The following is a 20,900-nucleotide window of genomic DNA, read 5'->3' on the forward strand; positions in this document are numbered from 1 at the left end:
GTAAATTCACGGACAGTTTATAAAATCTGTGATTTTTACATCTCCCTATAAATATCTATTGCGTAATGGTCATTCATAGACAGATGTAAAAATCAACCCTGATGCCGCGTACACACGATAATTTTTCGGCATGAAAAAAACTTAGGCCCGGATTCACGTAGAATCACGTATCTTTGTGCAGGCGTAACGTATCCTATTTACGTTACGCCTCTGCAACTTTGACAGGCAAGTGCGTATTCTAAATAGCGTAAATAGGCCGGCGTAAGCCCGCCTAATTCAAATGTGGTAGATGTGGGCATGTGTTATGTAAATTTAATGTGACCCCATGTAAATGACGCATGCTCCAAATTAACCCGCAAGAAACCAATGCTTTCGACGTGAACGTAAATGACGCCCAGCCCTATTCGCGAACGACTTACGCAAACAACGTAAAATTTTCAAAATTCAACGCGGGAACGACGTCCATACTTAACATTGGTACGCCTCATCTACGCCTCATATAGCAGGGGTAACTTTACGCCGGGAAAAGCCTAACGTAAACGGCGTATCTGTACTGCGTCGGTTCGTCAGTTCGTGAATTGGCGTATCTAGCTGATTTACATATTTCTAGGCGTAAATCAGCGTACAGGCCCCTAGCGGCCAGCGTAAATATGCAGTTAAGATACGACGGCGTAAGAGACTTACGCCGGTCGGATCTAATACAAATCTATGCGCATAGATCAGAATCAGGCGCATAGATACGACGGCTCGGACTCAGAGTTACGACGGTGTATCTGGAGATACGCCGGCGTAACTCGTATGTGAATCCGGGCCTTCGTTTTTAAAAAGTTTCATTTAAAATGATTGTGTGTGGGCTTCACATAACTTTTCGGGTTCTGAAAAACGTTTTTTTTTTTTTTCAAACATGCTGCATTTTTTAACAACGTTTTAAACAATGTTGTTTTTCGGGTTGTAAAAAATGATCGTGTGTGGGCTAAAACGACGTTAAAAACCTGCGCAAGTTATGAGACTGGAGAGCTCGTTCTGGTAAAACTACCATTCGTAATTCGTTCATTACGCTGTAACAGACAGAAAAGCGCGAATCGTCTTTTACTAACACGGAATCAGCTAAAGCAGCCCCAAGGGTGGCGTCATCCGCATGGAACTTCCCCTTTATAGTGCCGTCGTACGTGTTGTACATCACCGCGCTTTGCTAGAGCATTTTTTTAAAACGATGGTGTGTTGGCAATGTCGTTTTAATGATGAAGTTGGAAAAACTTTGTTTTTTTTCATGCCGAAAATTGTGTCCGCAGCATGAGTCCTGGAAAATATAAAACTTTAATTAATTGGATCATTCTCAATCTCTCAAGGAATTATTATTACAATACACCAAAACCATTTTAGGTGGTATGCAGGGTTTAAAGAAGATTAAAAACCCAATAAAAAAGGCACAGTTTCCCGAAGACTTACTGCATTGTGTTCATTACCTGTTGGATCACTGAGGCACATTGCCTTCACAGTACATTGATATAATGAGCTAGCACAAGGCCCTTTTTGTACCCAAACACCTACCTGGGGCTCAGCATACTCAAAGGGGTTGTAAAGGAAAAAAATGTTTTCCCTAAATAGCTCCCTTTACCTTTGTGCAGTCCTCCTTCACGTAGGCTTTGTGAGACTAGACACCACAGTGGCGTCTTTTCCACCGTTAGCCTTAAAGGGGCTGTAAAGGAAATTATTTTTTCCCCTAAATAGCTTCCTTTACCATAGTGCAGTCCTCCTTCACTTACCTCATCCTTCAATTTTGCTTTTAAATGTCCTTATTTCTTCTGAAAAAATGCTCACTTCCTGTTCTTCTGTCTGTAACTCACCACTGTAATGTGAGGCTTTTTTCCTGGTGTGGAGAAAGCCTCTTGAGGGGGGGAGGAGGTGAGCAGGAGTGTCAGGGCGCCCAGTAACACACAGCTCCTTTCTCTATCTGCAAAGTAGAGAGTGTCCTGACTTGCCTGCTCGCCCTCTCCCCCCTCAAGAGGGGGGAGGGGGCGAAAGGGAGAAAGCCTTGCATTACTGTGTGGAGTTACAGACAGAAGAACAGGAAGTGAGGATTTCTCAGAAGAAATAAGGACATTTAAAAGCAAAATGGAAGGATAAGTGGAGGAGGACTGCACTAAGGTAAAGGAAGCTATTTAGGGGGAAAAAAATCCTTTACAACCCCTTTAAGGCTAAGTCATGGCCTAGGGTGGAAAAGACACCACTGTGGTGTCTAGTCTCACCAAGCCTACTTTGACATGTGTGTCTCATTGTGTACAGTGGTGTTACCTCCATGGGTGCCCCAAGTGGTGTGGGGCTCACTGTGCTCCCAATGCCCCTGATTGTGTATATGGGATAGCGTAACCTAATACTTTTAAATACCACTGCTGTTAAAACTAGGGTTGTCCCGATACCGATCGGGACCGATACTGAGCATTTGCGCGAGTACTTGTACTCGTGCAAATGCTCCCGATGCTTCAGCCGATACTTTTTTCCCAGAGAGAGAGCGCGGGCGGAGAGGGGGCAGAGAGAGCGGAGCAGAGTAGTCCTCAAAGAGAAAGCCAAGCCCTCCTTCCCCCCCGCCCCTAGTTGATCAGCGTGGGGAACATTACAGCTTTCATTTGAATAGCTGTGTGTTCCCCCGCCGCGCCTCATCATGTATAGACACTCCCCCTTGTCCGGCACTTTGATAGACAGATCACCCGTCCCAGGATTGGATGGGTGATCTGTCTATCAAAGTGCCTGGACAAGGGGGGGGGCTATATATGAGGAGGCGCGGTGGGGGAACACACAGCTATTCAAATGAAAGCTGTAATGTTCCCTGCGCTGATCAACTAGGCGGCGGCGGCGGGGGGGGGGGGGGGTTGGCTTTCTCTTGGGGACATGGCTGCATATTTGTGGGGACATGGCTGCATATTTACATGTCTGCATATTTGTGGGGACATGGCTGCATATTTGTGGGGACATGGCTGCATATTTGTGGGGACATGGCTGCATTTGGGGACACATTTTTAAAAAAAGTATCGGTAATCGCTATCGGCGAGTACATGAAAAAAAGTATCGGTACTTGTACTCGGTCCTAAAAAAGTGGTATCGGGACAATCCTAGTTAAAACATGTTTGTTGAATTATTAGCCCACAGCAGAAATTTTAAAAGAAATTTTAAAATGACTCTGGACCATAAGCCCACATTCACATGACTGCGCAATTTTGTGTACGTTCACGAAAACGTGCAAAAACCACGTATAACATTTGCTGTGCCATTCATTTTTAATGGCACCACAAACGTGGCAAGTAAGGTCTCGTACACACGACCGTTTTCCTTGACAGAATCCATCAAGAAACTTGGTGGCAGAGCTTTTTTGCAGAGGAAAACGGTCGTGTGTATGTTTTTCTTTGAGAAAACTGTCGAGGAACTCGACGAGAAAAAAAGAGAACAGGTCCTCTTTTTCCTCGACGGGAGTCTCAACTTCCTCGTCGTGTTCCTCGTTGGGCTGGTTTTCGATGAGAAACACGTTCGTGTGTATGCGCAGAAACCCGGGCATGCTCAGAATAAAGTATGAGACGGGAGCGCACCTTCGGTAAAAGTAGCGTTTGTAATGAAGATAGCACATTTGTCACGCTGTAACAGACTGAAAAGTGCAATTTGTCTCTTACCAAACTTTTACTTAACACGCAGTAACATGAGATTAGCAAAAGCAGCCCCAAGGGTTGTGCCAGTGGAATCGAACTTCCCCTGCCGTTGTACGTGTTGTACGTCACCGCGTTTGAGAACGAGGAGATTTGATCTTGACAGTGTGTATGCAAAGCAAGCTTGTCAAGTTTCTCCACAAGCCTGACAAGGAACTCGTCGAGGAAAACAATGTTTCATTTACGACGAGTTTCTCGGTCGTGTGTACGAGGCCTGAGAGTTTCAGTTTTGCACGACAACACATAAACCCCAAAACATTAGCTTCTTTGCTATGTTTGTAGCATGTAGGTCAGACCATTGAAATGAACGGGCTGCCCTACATTCGAAATGCGACAATGTAAAAAAAAACATTGTAAGCCTACATTATGGGGCATGCTGATACGAGAGACTTGGATATATTGCAGCTTATAGTTGGAAGCAAACTTATCTTTATTTTTGCGATGTCAATATCTTTCACTTTTTCTGTTTCTATGTTGGGATATGTTGTGTGATCTTTTCTTTCATTCTCTCTGGGGGGGAAAACTTTCAACCTGAAAGAAATAAATATTACCTTTTTACACTTATTGCATAATACATGTTTTTCTAAGCCCAGCTGTGCTTCTCACCTGATAAAAAAATACACTAAAATATTCATCATCGTGAATAAGAGAGCAAAATAAAAATCAACTGACCCTTAAAAAATATTTAACAATTCTTTATTGTGATCCTTGTTATGGCCATGCAAAATGATCATGATTTCTACAACCATTGTAATTTTGTTAACCAAAAAATGTAAGGCTGCAAGATTCTAGGAGGCTAACAGTTTCTATGTATGATGTCAGCAGGGCTAAAATTCTGCATAGCCAACATAGGTCATGGCTTAGGGCAACAAGGCTGCCAGGGCAGCACATAGATGCTCACACATCATGTGGCTGACTGTAGGTTGCACAGGCTGCCAGGATGATGTGAGCATTATGTAAAATAGTGAAAAGTAGGCGCTACACTCTTAACCACCATATAACTTATATATGTGGCGACAAAGTGGCACGGCTGCGCCGGATCGCGTACCTAGTACGTAATAATCTGACACTTCCGGGTCTGGGGCATGCATACATGCCGCCGGCAGTTCTCTCCCACTGTGATCACACACAGCAGTAGCCCAACAGCGGGTACCATGGTCTTGATGTCTGCTGGCACTCACCGATTGTTCAGTACACAGGCAGAACGGCGATCTGCCCACGTAAACAAGGCAGATCACCATTCTGTCAGTATGGAAGGCATTGATCCTGTGTTCCTGCAAAGAAGGGACATGGATCTATGCCTTCCCTTAGTAAAAGCCCCTACCCCACAGTACACAAGCACTGGCTAGGAACACATTTAACCCTTTGATTGCCCCTGATGTTATCCCCCTTACCAGCCAGTGAGAGTGCATTTTGTTTTAGAGCACTGATCATGGTATTGGTGTCACTGGTCCCCACAAAATGTCAAAAGTGTCAGATTTGTCCACCGCAATATCACAGTCCTGCTATAAGTCACTGAACTTTGCCATTACTAATAAAAAAAAATATCCAATAGTTTGCAGACACTGTAACACTACTAGACCATTTCCAAGTGCTGTTTACTGCTCAGTTATCCCTCTTCAAGTTTCTGCTGCTGATGGGATGCTTAGGCTTCCTGATCTTCTTCGGCAGGGGTCCTGTATCTTTCTCCCATGGTCTTGTGACCTGGTTCTTGCCCAACAAGGGTTGCTTTGGCTCAAAAGAGCTGTGATGGCAATAGACATAGAGCTGGTGGTTGCTCATTCCCAGTGGAGTCAAGATATGTGTCTCACTTCTAGTTCATATACCTGTTCCTGGGGTCCTTCCTCGATGCCACAGGTGGGTAAAAAGTGGAACTTCCGCTGTTTTGTCTCCCCCCTCCAGTGCCACATTTGGCACCTTTTGGGGGGAGGGGGGAGCGGATACCTGTCTTTGACAGGTATCCTGCCCCACCTCTGGGAGTCCGTGCCACAGGTCACCAGCTGCAGTATGTGTAGCTGTTGGCTTTTAATTTTTGCAGGGAGAGGCAGACCTCCACTTTAAAGCAGTCATGCATGGTAGGGATGTATTTTTAAGCATTTTTCTATTATTTATTCCTGAGCAAGGGAGAAGGGAGCAGACTTCCTAGAAGAGTACAGGTACAAATCAGTGCACACACAAATGTTAGAGGCACGTTGAATCTTACCAATCCTCAACATTTGATGTTTATCTGTTAAATGACCCACTTTAAATTATGAGTCATTAATTTAAATAGTATGTCATAGCCGTGTCTAACTGCGACACTGCAGTTGTTCAATTTTACTTGGTAAATTAATCAATTGTATCAATATCAGAAGTTCTTTTCTGCCCAATTAAAACAGTTTTCAATATGTTTCACAGACCACTGACATTTGAACATGACAAATTCTGGTTTTAATTTGCAGAAAAGAGGGGCATATATGGCTTTTAATTAAGCATTTGTCAAAGCCTATTCTTCCTCTGCACTCTGTTCAGGCCAGTCAAGTTCCTCCACCCCAAACTCGCTCATTCATGTCTTTATGGACCTTGTTTTGTGCACTGGTCCAAATCATTTGGTGGAGGGGGGATTATGGTGTGGGGTGTTTTTTCAGGGGTTGGGCTTGGCCCCTTAGTTCCAGTAAAGAGAACTCTTAAGGAGTCAGCATACCAAGACATTTTGGACAATTTCATGCTCCCAACTTTGTTGGAACAGTTTGGGGATGGTCCCTTCCTCTTCCAACATTACTGCGCACCAGTGCACAAAGTAAGGTCCATAAAGACATGCATGAGCGAGTTTGGGGTGGAGGAACTTGACTGGCCTGCAGAGTCCTGACCTCAACTCAATAGAACACCTTTGGAATGATTTAGAGTGGACACTGCGAGCCAGGCCTTCTCGTTCAACATCAGTACCTGACCTCAAAAATCTGGCCAAACACTCCCATAGACACACTCCTAGAAGCCTTCCCAGAAGAGTTGAAGCTTAATTTTATATTTCTACCTGGTCCCTCATCATCTCTAGTGTGTGCCATATTACAAATAAAGGAACTTGTCCACCCTGTTAATGATCACATGTCAAACTGGTGTGGTTTTTTTTTGGGCGCCCCAATACTTTTGGTAATATAGTGTATCTTCTGAAACCTGAGATATTCAGTAAAATAGTTCAGAATTGATTCCCAAAGTTCACAATACACATAGTTTTGATTTCATTTTGCAAATTGGTATTGAACTCCATGATTTGTGAAGTTTCCATACTCTTCTACTTTGCTTATACTTGTCTTCTTATCTGCAAATCTTGTTTTAATCTTTTTTTTTCAAACCTTACAAAACGATGTGTCTACTTTAGTAATACAAAAATATCTAAGAAAAATAAATAAATACATTAGAAAAGGAATGCTTTTAAAAGTAGATTATAAAGTACAAAAGAGGACATTGTAAGACTTGTTCTAACTATCTCCAAATGCAGAATACCATAAAGACATTACTTTCACCCACAATCTCTATAAGCAGTGCGGATATGTACTGTCACAATATACCTTAGACAAAAGAGAAGCTTTTATCTGTGGAAATTCCACTTGATGCCACAATTCATGTACATTGTCTACACATAATTTACTTCAAGAAAAGATTTTCTGACTGTAATCACAAATACATTCTAAACAGTCATCTAGCTAAAATGTTTCCGCGACTCGAGAAACTTGTGATTAGATTTAGACAAACCCTTTTCTATAGTTTTTAATCCATATTTATCAAAGTTGATAACAGATCTGTAGCTCGAGCTAGGCAGCTATTTGGGTGAAGACCTCTCCCAGAATGCACAAGTTAGTATTTGAACTATATACACATATACGTTAATATATACAATACATACACACCCTTTCTGCATGACACAGGCGTTCTAAATTTAATGCGGACAAGCTGGAGCTTGCATTTTATTTTAAGGAAACATAACTTTCTTAGTACTTGTGAATTTGGATGGCAAATTAACCACTTCAATACAGGGCTTTTATGCCACTTCCATACCGGGCCTATTCTGGCACTTCTCTCCTACATGTACAAATCATCATTCTTTTGCTAGAAAATTACTCAGAACCCCCAATTAAGCAGACACCCTAGGGAATAAAATGACGGTCATTGCAACTTTTTATCTTGCACGGTATTTGCGCAATAATTTTTCAAACCCCTTTTTTTTGTTGAAAAAAATGGTTTCATGAATTAAAAAATAACAAAACAGTAAAGTTAGCCCATTTTTTTGTAAAATATTAAAGATGATGGTACGCCGAGTAAATAGATACCTAACATGTCACGCTTCAAAATTGCGCACACTCATGGAATGGCGCCAAACTTCGGTACTTAAAAATCTCCATAGGCGACGCTTTGAATTTTTTTACAGGTTACCACTTTAGAGTTACAGAGGAGGTCTAGTGCTAGAATTGTTGCTCTCGCACGCATGCACGCACGCACGCACGCACACGGTGATACCTCACATATGTGGTTTGAACGGCGTTTACATATGTGGGCGGGTCTTACATGTGCGTTCGCTTCTGAGCTCGAGCTACCGGGGACGGGGCCTTTTTTTTTTTTTTTGACTTAATTTTTTTTATTTTTAGACTTTTTTTACATTTTTATTTTAATCACTTTTATTCCTAATACAAGGAATGTAAACATTCCTTGTAATAGGAATGGTGTGTGACAGGTCCTCTTCATGGAAATATGTGGGGTCAATAAGACCCCACATCTCTCCTCCAGGCTGAAAAGCATGAGATCGTGAAAAAACACTTCACCGATCTAATGCTTACTAGCCTCAATCGCGGCTTTGTTTACTTCTGGGAACCCGGGCGTGATGTCATCACCTCGCGCCTGGGCCTCCGACGGTCATAAAGATGACTGGTGACCATCTGGTCACCAGTCATCTCTATGCTCGTCATGTAAGACACCGGTGCCGAACGATTCTTTCTCCAGGCCCCCGATGGCACGAGAGAGCCACGGAGAAGCACCGGATGGCGGCGGGAGAAGGGGATGTCCTCTCCCGCCGCCTATAAGAACGATCAATCGGTGGAACTGCCGCTATGATCATTCTTATCGTGTGCAGAATCACAGGCAGAAGAGAAGGATATCTGAATGATGCCTCTAGCTGATATCATTCAGATATCCCCCCCACAAAGCCCAGGCCATCATATGACTTCCACCCAGGATGGGAGATCCCATCTGTGGACGTCATATTACTATGGGTGGGTAGGGAAGTGGTTAAAAAACAACCCACACCTATATCTACATGTTGATTATAAAGTGCACCAAATTATTATTAAGCATATACTTTTTCAACACAAAATGGTGCACTTAAGGTTTTTTTTTTTGTAAATAAGTTCCTTTAAGCTAGTGCGTTTTGTTGGTTCACTTTCCTTTTCCTTCCATTTCCCTTCCAAATGTTTTTTTCTTTGTCTGAATTTCTCACTTCCTGCTCCTCTTCAGTAAGCTTGCCCCCATCATCCGAGCCATTCTGGCTGGGGGTTAGTCATCGTGCCTGCCCCCTCCCTTGGGACTACATCCCTTGTAGTCCCCTTGTGAACACAGCGTCTCCCCGCAGGGATGTAGTCCCAAGGGAGGGGGGAGCACGCTGACTAACCCCCAGCCAGAATGGCTCGGATGATGGGGGCAAGCTTACTGAGGAGGAACAGGAATTGAGAAATTCAGACAAAGATAAAAACAACCATGCACTAGCTTAAAGGAACCTATTTAGAAAGCCTGCAGCTTGCTTCCTGTCTATTAGACATCAAACAATGGATGGATCGCAATTCCCTTAGTCTAAATGCTAAAAAGACAGAAATTCTCATCTCTGGACGTATTGATCCAGCTGTCTTTTTGGGAAAATGGCCCACGAGCCTTGGGCCGTGTCTGGTTCCAGTGAATCAAGTCCGCGTCCTGGGGACAATTTTTGACTGTAATCTGAATTGGATACCCCAAGTCAATCAATGTATCCGCATTGCACTGTATTACATCAGGTGTTTGAGAAAGGTCAAAAAAAAATTTCTCAGTACCACCGGAAAGTCTTGGTTCAATCTCTCGTCAACTCCCGGATTGACTTCAACAATATTGTGTATTTGGGTATGCCTCTAAAGTGGCTGAGGAAAATCCAGCTCGTCCAGAACCAGGCCGCTAGACTAATCTCCGGCTTAAATAGGCGGGAGCATATTACCCCCACCCTGCGATCACTGCACTGGCTCACTGTGGTAGATCGCATTGAGTTTAAGGCTCTCTGTCTCGCCTATCGCGCTTATCATGGGACGGGCCCACAATACCTGAATTCCTTGATAACGCGATACACCCCTGCACGAGGACTTAGATCACTTACAGCTGGTCTCGTCACTTGTCCATCTGCTCGCCTGCTTACCTTCGGGGGTAGACGCTTTTCTGTGAGAGCAACGGCCCTATGGAATAGTCTCCCTGTTTCTATCCGGTCTCTCCCCTCCATTATGGCCTTTCGTAAAAGGATAAAAACTTGTTTTTTTGAGGGAAAAGCAGGCTGAGTCACGTTAGTTTTCCCTGTTGTTCCTTGGTAGTTTGTTTTTTTGTGCTCTCCTTTTTTCTTTTCCTTCTATTTCCTTTCCCTGACTTGATTTATCTATTTGCAGGTATGTCTTCTGCGCTTAGACGCTTCCCTGACGGGTCAGTATTTGGCGCATTACAAATCCATTAAATCAATCAATCAATACACAGAGTGATGGGGCAAGCCCAGGTCGGGTACTCTGAGTTTCCTCTTTTACATATAAGCCCACCACCTTCACCCGGCAGCTCAGAGTAAAGCAACAGGTGGTAATGCAATGGGTCCCACAAGCTTCAAGCTACATCAGTGGTCCAAACACAGCATTTCAGAATGGGAGCAACTATTTCAATTTGGTCAGCTGGTGCACTTTTTGTGTTTAATGAGAAAAGTTGCAGTGTCTGCATCCCTTTAGAAGTGATTAACCCTTATAGAACATCTCACCAAAAAATTGCATTTTTGTTATAGAGGATGCCTGAGGCTCAGTTCACACCTAATGCCGATGGGGCTCCCAGCAGGGGCCCTGTGTGTCCTGGTTCACTATTTCAGATCCGATTTCAGCCCAAATTTTGGGCTGAATTCGGACCTGAAACGGACCAAAAGACGCACAGGTCTCCTGTGCAAATTCGCAAATTCCATAGAGAGTCAGTCACAATCTCCTGCTATTGCGAATTGGATGCGGGATGCAATAGTGTGAACCCGGCCTGAAGCTCTGTACACACGGGCCAGAATCTCGTCAGGAAAAAAACGTTGTTTTTCCTGACGAGATTCTTGGCAAGAATCTCTTGCCACCAGAGTGTACAGACACTCCTTTCAAAAGAACCGCGGTTCTTTTGAAAGGCAAGAACGCGATAACGTCATCGCCGTCGCCGCCATCTTGCTGCACCCTACCTATGCCTAGGAAGCTACCGCGCATGTGTCAAAGTCATTTCGAGCATGCGCGGGTTTCCACGGCGACAGGTAAGTATACAGACGCTCAAGTTTCTCGGCAGGAATACACTGCCGAGAATCACGATGAGAAAATAGAGAGTAGGTTCTCTATTTTTCTCGTCTCTTGAAGAGAAACCTGAAAGCCTCGTACACACGCTCGGTTTACTGGGAAAATCGAGCGTGTGTACGAGGCTAAAATCTTGACTTATGTCTTGGTGCAGAGTTCTTTACACAAGCAGGAAATTACATTTCTGGGGGGTGTTTTGTACACCAACTGAGTACAGAATGCCTCAGGGTTGATATATTACATAGGATTTTACAGAAAATTACAGCTGCTGCAGTTTGAAAAGGAAGGCTTATTTTTAATAACATTAAATTACAATATGACTTGTGTCTCAAGTGTATATGCTATATTAGTTTTTTTTTTTAATTTTCTATATTTTTTCCATGAAAGTGAAGTTAGTCTTTAAAGTGACCCTGTCAGGTTAAAAAATAATCTGGACAAAAAAGACCCTGCTATAAAAGAGCTTTTATTCACACGCATGCACGGTAACCTTTCATCTAAATAATAATTAATAACACAAAAGGGACTTCCATGCAGTAAAACCACCGACATTTCCATGATAAACACACCAAATAAAACGTGACATTTATGAACCCACAAACCAGGAAATATATGCCCACATATCCTGTGTGTATGTATGTGATAAACTAAGACACGCTATTGCTGTTATTTCAGAGTTTCACATACACAAACACAAAAGTGTATATTTTTAAAACACATCACCATCCTAGCAATAGATCTTTTACCACTAAATTTGCACAAAAGTTCCAAATAAGTGCATACATTTCAGGCAGCTCATCACTATAACTCATCCCTGAGGTAGGTAAACGTATAACCCCCAGTGGGAATGGAGACACACCGGTTATACAATGCACTGCTGACTCAAGAGCAGAGGTGTGTTTTACCAGGTTACCACAACATGAAAGTGTGACTCTGCCCTAAATCAACCCCAGGATGTACGCAGTCTTACCACAAAAGTTAATAACGTGTCCTCTCTGGGCAAATGTTAAGGCCCCCAATCCCATTGTTCCCTACCCTGCTTACAGCTATTTACACATGCTGTCATGTGACCCTCTTCAATGCCAATTTCTGGGCTGGAGACTGACAAATCAGAGCTGCCCCTCACTATGATGTCATCATGCCACTACAGTCTTCTGGAGTCTGGGAGAGCCACCCACCACTGGAGAGCTAGTGGAAATTGTCCACCCAGACATTGACATAAATACCCAAAGATGACCCTTCTAGAGAATATGACCTGACAACAGGTCCCACTCGGGATTGCATCGCTGGATCCTGAAAGAGGTGACTTACCTTGGCCCTGGGATCCCGCGATGTACTCCTGCTGTGTCCAGTGGCCAGATCTTCCGCCCGATGTGCTCTGTGTGCTCTGGCTTCCCTTCCCTGCAAGCGCAGTGACGCAGGGGGGGGGGTGGAACCTGTGGCAGATTCAAAATGTGTAAATTACAACACACACATAATAATCTTATTGGATTACATTACTGTATCAAATAATTTGACCTCAATTTCCCCCCCCCCCCCCAGTATTTCGTCCAGTGCTCTTGCCTACAGTTTTACTGTACTCTCTGCCTGGAAACTGGAGAACAACGATGGCATCAAAAAAGCACACCTACATCAAAAGCGGTTTATGACCTGATGGAAAACAGCGATAGCAATACAGAATCATTTGCAGAATTGAGTGATAGTGATAAAATCCTTCATGCTATGTGAATCGAGCACTGGTTACATTTGGAATTCTGTCCTATACACTGGGAAAGAAATCAAAATTCAACCCAAAATACAGTAATTATGGAATGGCAACATCTTCCGTTCTTTCACTGATTGAATCATTGCTCAATCAGAGCTATTGTGTAACTACAGACAACTTTTACACATCTCCTGAACTTTATGAGTTCCATCTACAGAACAAAACGGATGCCTATGGAACTGTTAGGGCTAATCGCCAATCGAAATCCTGCGCATGCGTCAAATTGATTCGACGCATGCGTGGAAGCATTGAACTTCCGTGTCAGAGAACGTCGGTGTCTTCTACGTCACTGCGTTCTCTGTCCGCGGGGATTTTGGTCTGATGGTGTGTACACACATCAGACCAAAACCTCCCAGCAGACATGTCCGATGAAAACAGTCCACGGACCGTTTTCATCGGACATGTTCGGTCGTCTGTACAAGGCCTTAGAATTGCAGGCCTACAATATAAAACGCCAAATTTTCATGCAAAACAATTGTACCACTTTCAGCATCAAAAGTCTGACATAATCATACCACCAGGGAGGTTAACAGGTAATGCTACTTTTCCAAGAGTTATAATTGGTTGTTACTTACCCACTAGTCCTGTATATACCACAGCCAAAATTGGAATAAACTAGTCCTGGACCAGGACATGCACACTCCTGGTTTGATAATCGTGCCAAGGGAGAAACTGGGGACTCCTTGGCAAAAGGCATCTGTATAGCTAAGTATTCTTGTTACATTTTCCATTATTATTACATTCGTTATCCTTATCTGTTATTATTTAATTCAATGTAATATACAGCTTGAGTTTACCTACAAGTGTTTGTGTGATCTCTTTTTGCACATCTTGAAAAACCCCAAAACATAAACTATTACGTCAGAGGCATGACTTTAGGGCCTCGGTGCAAGTAACCATGAAGGGCCCCTCTAACCTTGGGTCCCAGGGCCCTTTCCAAGGATCCTGGGGTCCCTTTCTTCCTTGTGATGGCCCTGCAGCAGGAACCTTTCCTGATGTCCTGGGTAGGGTTGTCACCTGTTCTTGAAGCCAAACCCGAAGACTTTAGCAGCGCACAGCAAATTCTTTTTTCTAGTATACACTATACATATATTGTGTGATTAAATAACAATTCTAATTGTGTATATTTATACACAAGAGTCCCTCCTTACAACAGAGTCCACAGAGCTCTGCTTAACATGTCAATACGCAGAGTTTTCCATTTAAATCTGAACTTACAGAGTTCCCTTACACTGTAAGTTGGGACTGTGAAGACTTTGATATAAGGGAGAACTCTGGGGACTTTTGTTTAAGAAAGAACGGTTAGAACTCTGATTCAAGGGGAAACATTGCAGACTCTCATATAAGGGGGTCCCTGGTAACTGGAGCCCCCACTTACATAATTGTTCCCTGCATTCCCCCTTAATCAGGGTTCCCAGATCCCCTGTTACTTCAGAGTCTGCAGAATTTCCACTTGGGCCCTTTCACACGTGGGAAGCGATCAAACCACCCATTGTTCTGTCTGGGAATGCAGATGTACACAGACGTGTCCATTTACAACTGCCTGCATCCGATCCAATGAAAGCAGACAGACGGGGATCCATTAACCATCCATCTAGAAGATTGGATTACAGTCAGACCGACCCATAGAGAACAGTGGGCTGTGTCCATGTCTTCTCTGCACTAGTGGAGCAGAGACGAACCTGTTATCCGCCTGCTCAGCAGGGATCAGCGGAGAGATCCCCGCTGAACAGGCAGATTCGTTTGGGAGAGTCCGCCCATGTGAAAGGGCCCTAAGGGGGAGCTCTGTAGATTGCAATGATGTAAGGGGTGCTCTGGGAATTCTCATGTAAGGGGTTCTCACTAGACCCAGAGCCCCCCCTTTACATTACAGTCCACAGAGCTCTCCCTTACATTAGTGTGCTCAAAGGCTGGCGAGAGAAGAGAGGAAGGGAGGGACACTTCACTCAACATAAATGGAGGCTTGGGCCCTGGAGTTCTGCCACTGTGGTCAACAAGCAAGGCCCTCTAGTCTGTGCTATTCGTACACATAGGCTGGCAGAGCATGCTGGGGCTTGTAGTACACCACATCAGGGAAACCCCAGCAGGCTGCTGTGTTGTTAGAGGGGCTCTGGAGGCAACAACACACTCTCTCCTTCAATGACTGAGCCACCTGTGTGCTGCTTTCTTTTCAATCACGCAGATGCTTTTTTAGGAAGGAAGGCTGTCCTGGAGAGCTGTGGAGGGTTGCAGCATCCATGCCTTTCCTCCACTATCTAGATGCTTTGCAAGGCACAGAGCTGCCGGGGATTGGAATGTGGGCAGGGGCCACGAGGAAACACAGGAGGGGGGCAGAAGGAGAAGCTCCTGCTCTCTGACTGTATCTCTTTCCTCTCCTGTCTGTGCGAGGAGGAGGGGAGCAGGCTGTCTGTGGGGTCTGGGCAGTGTGACAGAGAGTGTAATGGACACTCTCTGATCATAGCTGCAGACAGCAACCCTGGAGCCACATTCGGGCTTTTGGGCCCCTCCACAGTGGCGGAACTCCAGGGCCCAGTTGAAATTGCGACTGCTGTGACTCTGGTAGTTCCGCAACTGCATCCCGTTATGGTGATAAAACAATTGCATAATGTTCATGATAGGTTGCCAGTCATTACAAATTTTACGATTTTATTTTTTAATACATTTTATTTAGGTTACTGGAAACTTGTATCATTAACCACTTAGGACCCGGACCATTATGCAGGTAAAGGACCTGGCCAGTTTTTGCGATTCGGCACTGAGTCGCTTTAACTGACAAACAAAATTGGCGTCCTTTTTTTTCCCACAAATAGAGCTTTCTTTTGGAGGTATTTGATCACCTCTGCGGTTTTTATTTTTTGCGCTATAAACAAAAATAGAGCCCCAATTTTGAAAAAAATTCAATATTTTTTACTTTTTGCTATAATAAATATCCCCAAAAAAGATATAAAAAAACATTATTTTTTCTCAGTTTAGGCCGATACGTATTCTTCTACCTATTTTTGGTAAAAAAAATCGCAATAAGCTTTTATCGATTGGTTTGCGCCAAATTTATAGCGTTTACAAAATAGGGGATAGTTTTATGGCATGTTTATTAATATATATTTTTTTACTACTAATGGCGACGATCAGCAATTTTTTTCGTGACTGCGACAATATGGCGGACTCATCGGACAATTTTGACACATTTTTGGGACCATTATCATTTTTGAAAAGTGTTATAAAAATGCACTGATTACTGTGAAAATGACAATTGCAGTTTAGGAGTTAACCACTAGGGGCGCTGAAGGGGTTATGTGTGACCTCATTTGTGTTTCTAACTGTAGGGGGCGGGCTGGACATGTGACGTGAGTGATCGTCGTTTCCCTATATCAGGGAACAGTCGATCACTGACATTGCCACAGTGAAGAACGGGGAAGGTGTGTTTGCACACTCCTCTCCCCATTCTACAGCTCCTGTGACCGATCGCTGGACACCGGCGGCGATCTGGTCTGAGGGTCCCGCGTGCGTGGTCACGGAGCTTCGGACCGGGTTGCGTGCGCGAGGCCACCCACAGCCGTGCCATTCTGCCGACGTATATCGGCGTTAGGCGGTTCCTTTAAGTGGTTAACCACTACCAGCACCGAAAAGTTTAACCCCCTTAATGACCAGGCCATTTTTTGCGATACGACGCTGAAGTAATTTAACTGACAATTGCACAGTCGTGTGACGATATACCCAAATAAAATTGATGTATTTTTTTTTCCACAAATAGAGCTTTATTTTGGTCATAATTGATTACCTCTGCAGTTTTATTTTTTTGCACTAGAAATGAAAAAAGGCCGACAATTTTGAAAACAAAAACAATATGTTTTACTTTCTGCTATAAAACATATCCAATAATAATAATAAAAAAAATCTAATTTCTTCATCAATTTAAGCCAGCATGTATTCTGCTACATATTTTTGGGGGGAAAAAAATCCCAATAAGCGTATATTGATTGGTTTGTTCAAAAGTTATACCATCTACAAACTATGGGATATTTTTATGCCATTTTTTTTTTTTACAAGTAATGGTGGCGATTAGCGATTTTTAGCGTACTGCAACAAATAGGACACCTAACTGACACTTTGACACTTTTTTGGGAACCAGCGACATTATTACAGTGATCCGTAGTAAAAATATGCACTGTTATTGTGCTAATGACACTGGCAGGGAAGTTAAGTGTGTCCCTAGGGGGTGCTTGCTAAATGTGTGGGGGATGAACTGACTGGGTAAACACAGAGATCCATGTTTCTGCTTAGCAGGAACACACGATCACTGTGTTTTCCCCTGTCAGAACGGCGATCTGCCTTGTTTACAAGGGGAATGATCTCCGGTTTCCGGCGGACATCGTCCTTTTAATGACCAGCATTACAAACTGCTCCCTTTACTTCTGCTTCAGCAGCCTTTAATTGTATTCTTTAGAAATACCATGAAATGCTGGTTTAACTAATGAAGAGGTTTTAAAAAAAAAACTTAAAAATGAATTGTGTAAAAATGTAGTTGTAATAAGTTTAAGAAAAAAGGAAAACGTGAAAAAAAAAAAAAAAATGAAATTTTTTGATTTGCTTGAATGTATGTATGCTGTCAAATTTTCCTCTTATGAAACTACTAAACTGTTAACTTTTTATTTTTCTTGATTTTGCATCTTCCCAGCTTCTCTAATGAAAGAACCGTTGTCCAGGGGCGGACTGACAACTCATGGGGCCCCTGGGCAATAGAAGATTATGGGGCCCCTCTGGCTTACAGATGGCCACCACGCCAGGAGGCAGTGCAGAGGCAGGGCAGCTAAAATCTTGGGATATTCACATTAAAAGCATGTCAGTTTCGGACATATCAGGGACAGATCTAAAAAAAAACACAGATTTTTACATACTGTCCCTGGTTTTACTGAGCCTGGCAACCCTGATGGGGCCCCCTAGTGGCATGGGGCCCTCGGGCAGTGCCCGAGTGACTCAATGGTCAGTCCGCCCCTGCCGTTGTCCCACCATAAAATGCTCTGGAAAGTTCAAGCCTGGAAGCCCAGAATCAATGGTATGCTGGAAAAGGTTATTTGAAATGAATCCTCAGTTTTTAGTGTTGTTATTATTGTTTTCCTCTTCAATTACTTCTTGCGTCAATCCACCACTATGTGCCAATGATACTTCAAGTGACATGAACACCCTCCACCAGATGTACTCTCATTTGGCATATATGACCGTACAATTAAGGATGGTCACTATAGGCCAGATTCATAATCCGGCGGCGCAGCGTAACGTAACCCGTTTACGGTACACCGCCGCATAAATTAAATTTTAAATTGGAGCATTAGTAGCTGACGTCACCACGCTCCCAGCTGATCGGCCAGAGCCGATGTTGGTTTGAACATTTTATCCAGGATCTTTTACTTTGTTGCTAATGAGCCTTTTTAGATGTCAGTATTTGTTTCCATCAAGTGGAATAAAGAGAACTCCTTTTTTTAAAAGTACTGCACTATGAAGTCTCTCTTTTTTTCTTCATCCACACGTTTTTTAAACTATCCTTTCACGTGGATTCCATCCCCGGGAGATCTGTTCGAGACAACCGTGTCCCTGCAATCTGCAGAGGAGGAGGAGAACAGGAGTGAACATCCCGATCTAGCTGAGGATAGACATGTACAGTGCCTAATTGATCCCTTTGGGGTCCTACGGATCCGGTAAGCGGCCACTCACTTACCCTTTGATGGATTGTACTGAAGGCATCTATTTACTTTGTTGGTCGGTTGAAGTTTGATTCCCCCACGAAGGAACATACACATGTGGGATGCCCATATAGGACTGTATGCACACGACCTTTCATGATCATATCATTCAGTGGATTTTGCCTAGTTTTCATCAGGACTCAGAAACCTGTATCTATAAGCCCTTTAATGACATCCTAGGTGAGAGCACATCTGGTGGAGGGTGTTCATGTCACTTTAAATATAATTGGCACATAGTGGTGGATTTACACAAGAAGTAATTGAAGAGGAATACAATAATAACAACACTGTGGACTGTAATTTTAATGCACTAAAACTTGATTGCACAACTACGTGATTTTTGGACTAATTTTATATATGATATTGTTTAACACATTGCACTATATAAGGCATCAAATAGTGAAGCGCGCCATAAGTTGATTATAATTTATTATTATTATAGCAGATATATAAGAGTGTTTTAGGTGTGGACGATTCACATTAAGTGAAAGTATTTTTTGGTCATAGTAGCTCGCAAAGGTTTCTATTTTACTTTAAAGGCATGTACCAAGGGTACAGCACCAAAAAACCCTAGTGACCTAAAATGGTGTGAATCACACAACTCCTGCACAGACAAAGGGCCAGATTCTCGTAGTTTGGCGTAACTTTGTGCGGGCGTAACGTAACCTATTTACGTTACGCCTCCGCAACTTAGACGGGCAAGTGCTGTATTCTTAAAGCACTTGCTCCGTAAGTTGCGGCGGCGTAGCTTAAATAGGCCGGCGTAAGCCCGCCTAATTCAAATTTGGAACAGGGGGGCGTGTTTTATGTAAATGTTCTGTGAACCGACGTGATTGACGTTTTTCACGAACGGCGCATGCGCCGTCCGTGGAAATCTCCCAGTGTGCATTGCTCCTAATACGCCGCAAGGACATATTGGTTTTGATGTGAACGTAAATTATGTCCAGCCCCATTCACGGACGAGTTACGCAAACGACGTACAATTTTCAAATTTCGCCACGGGAACGACGGCCATAGTTAACATTTGTACGCCGCACTTACGCCACCATATAGCAGGGGTAACTTTACGCCAGGAAAAGCCTAACGTAAACGGCGTATCTGTACTGCGTCGGCCGGGCGTACGTTCGTGAATTTGCGTATCTAGCTGATTTACATATTTTGACGTGTAAATCAGCGTACACGCCCCTAGCGGCCAGCGTAAATATGCAGTTACGATCCGACGGCGTAAGAGACTTACGCCGGTCAGATCTAATAGAAATCTATGCGTAACTGATTCTAAGAATCAGGCGCATAGATACGACCGGCCAGACTCAGAGATACGACAGCGTATCTGGAGATACGCCATCGTATCTCTTTTGAGAATCTGGCCCAAAGTGTTTTAGGTGTGTGGTCTCCTTTATTAAGACTTGATAAAGGGGCCTCGCCCCCAAAATCTGTTGTCCTAGCAAGTAAACATGCTGCCTAGCTTCCTCTCCAGAGGTTCTCTCAGTGATACTGAGCGGCACTGGCTTTTTCATAGCTGGGTGAGTTCTCTTTGTGCCTGTTTACTCCCCACAGATAAGAGAGCAGCAGCTCCAGGCTCCTGGAACACTCCTCAGTCTGGCTTGTATGTGACCATCTTCACCAGCCGTCTAAAAAAAGCTACAGGGATGGTTAACCACTTGGCCATCCATAGACCATCCAATTTCCTTTGTGAGTGCATTGGTTTGTATGTTTTTATTGTCTTCATTATTAAAAGGTTAACTGCACTAGGGTCTTCTCACTCTTTTTAGTTTATTTGATCCAGGGCATGCTAGTACTTTGAGAGTTAAGCCTCATACACACAATCGGACTTCCAACTAACGTTTCTGTAGATTTTGCTTCGAAGGGCATTGTCCGTGAACTTGGTATGCATACACACAGTAGGACTTTTTCAGCCAACAAACACGAACGTAGTGACGTAATAGACACACTACATGTTTTTTCTGCTCTTTACCGCCACCCTTTGGGTAACTTCTGCTATTGTTGTCTGATCTTTACCATTGGTTCTGAGCATGCGTGTTTGTACTTTGGACTTTAGTCCGATGGACTTGTGTACACATGATGGACTTGTACTGTTCACACAGCGAACATTTGTCTGATGAAAAAGCGAAAAAGTTTGTCCGATGGGGCGTAC

Source organism: Rana temporaria, chromosome 1 (assembly GCF_905171775.1).
Source record: "Rana temporaria chromosome 1, aRanTem1.1, whole genome shotgun sequence".
In the NCBI taxonomy this organism is placed as follows: Eukaryota; Metazoa; Chordata; class Amphibia; order Anura; family Ranidae; genus Rana; species Rana temporaria.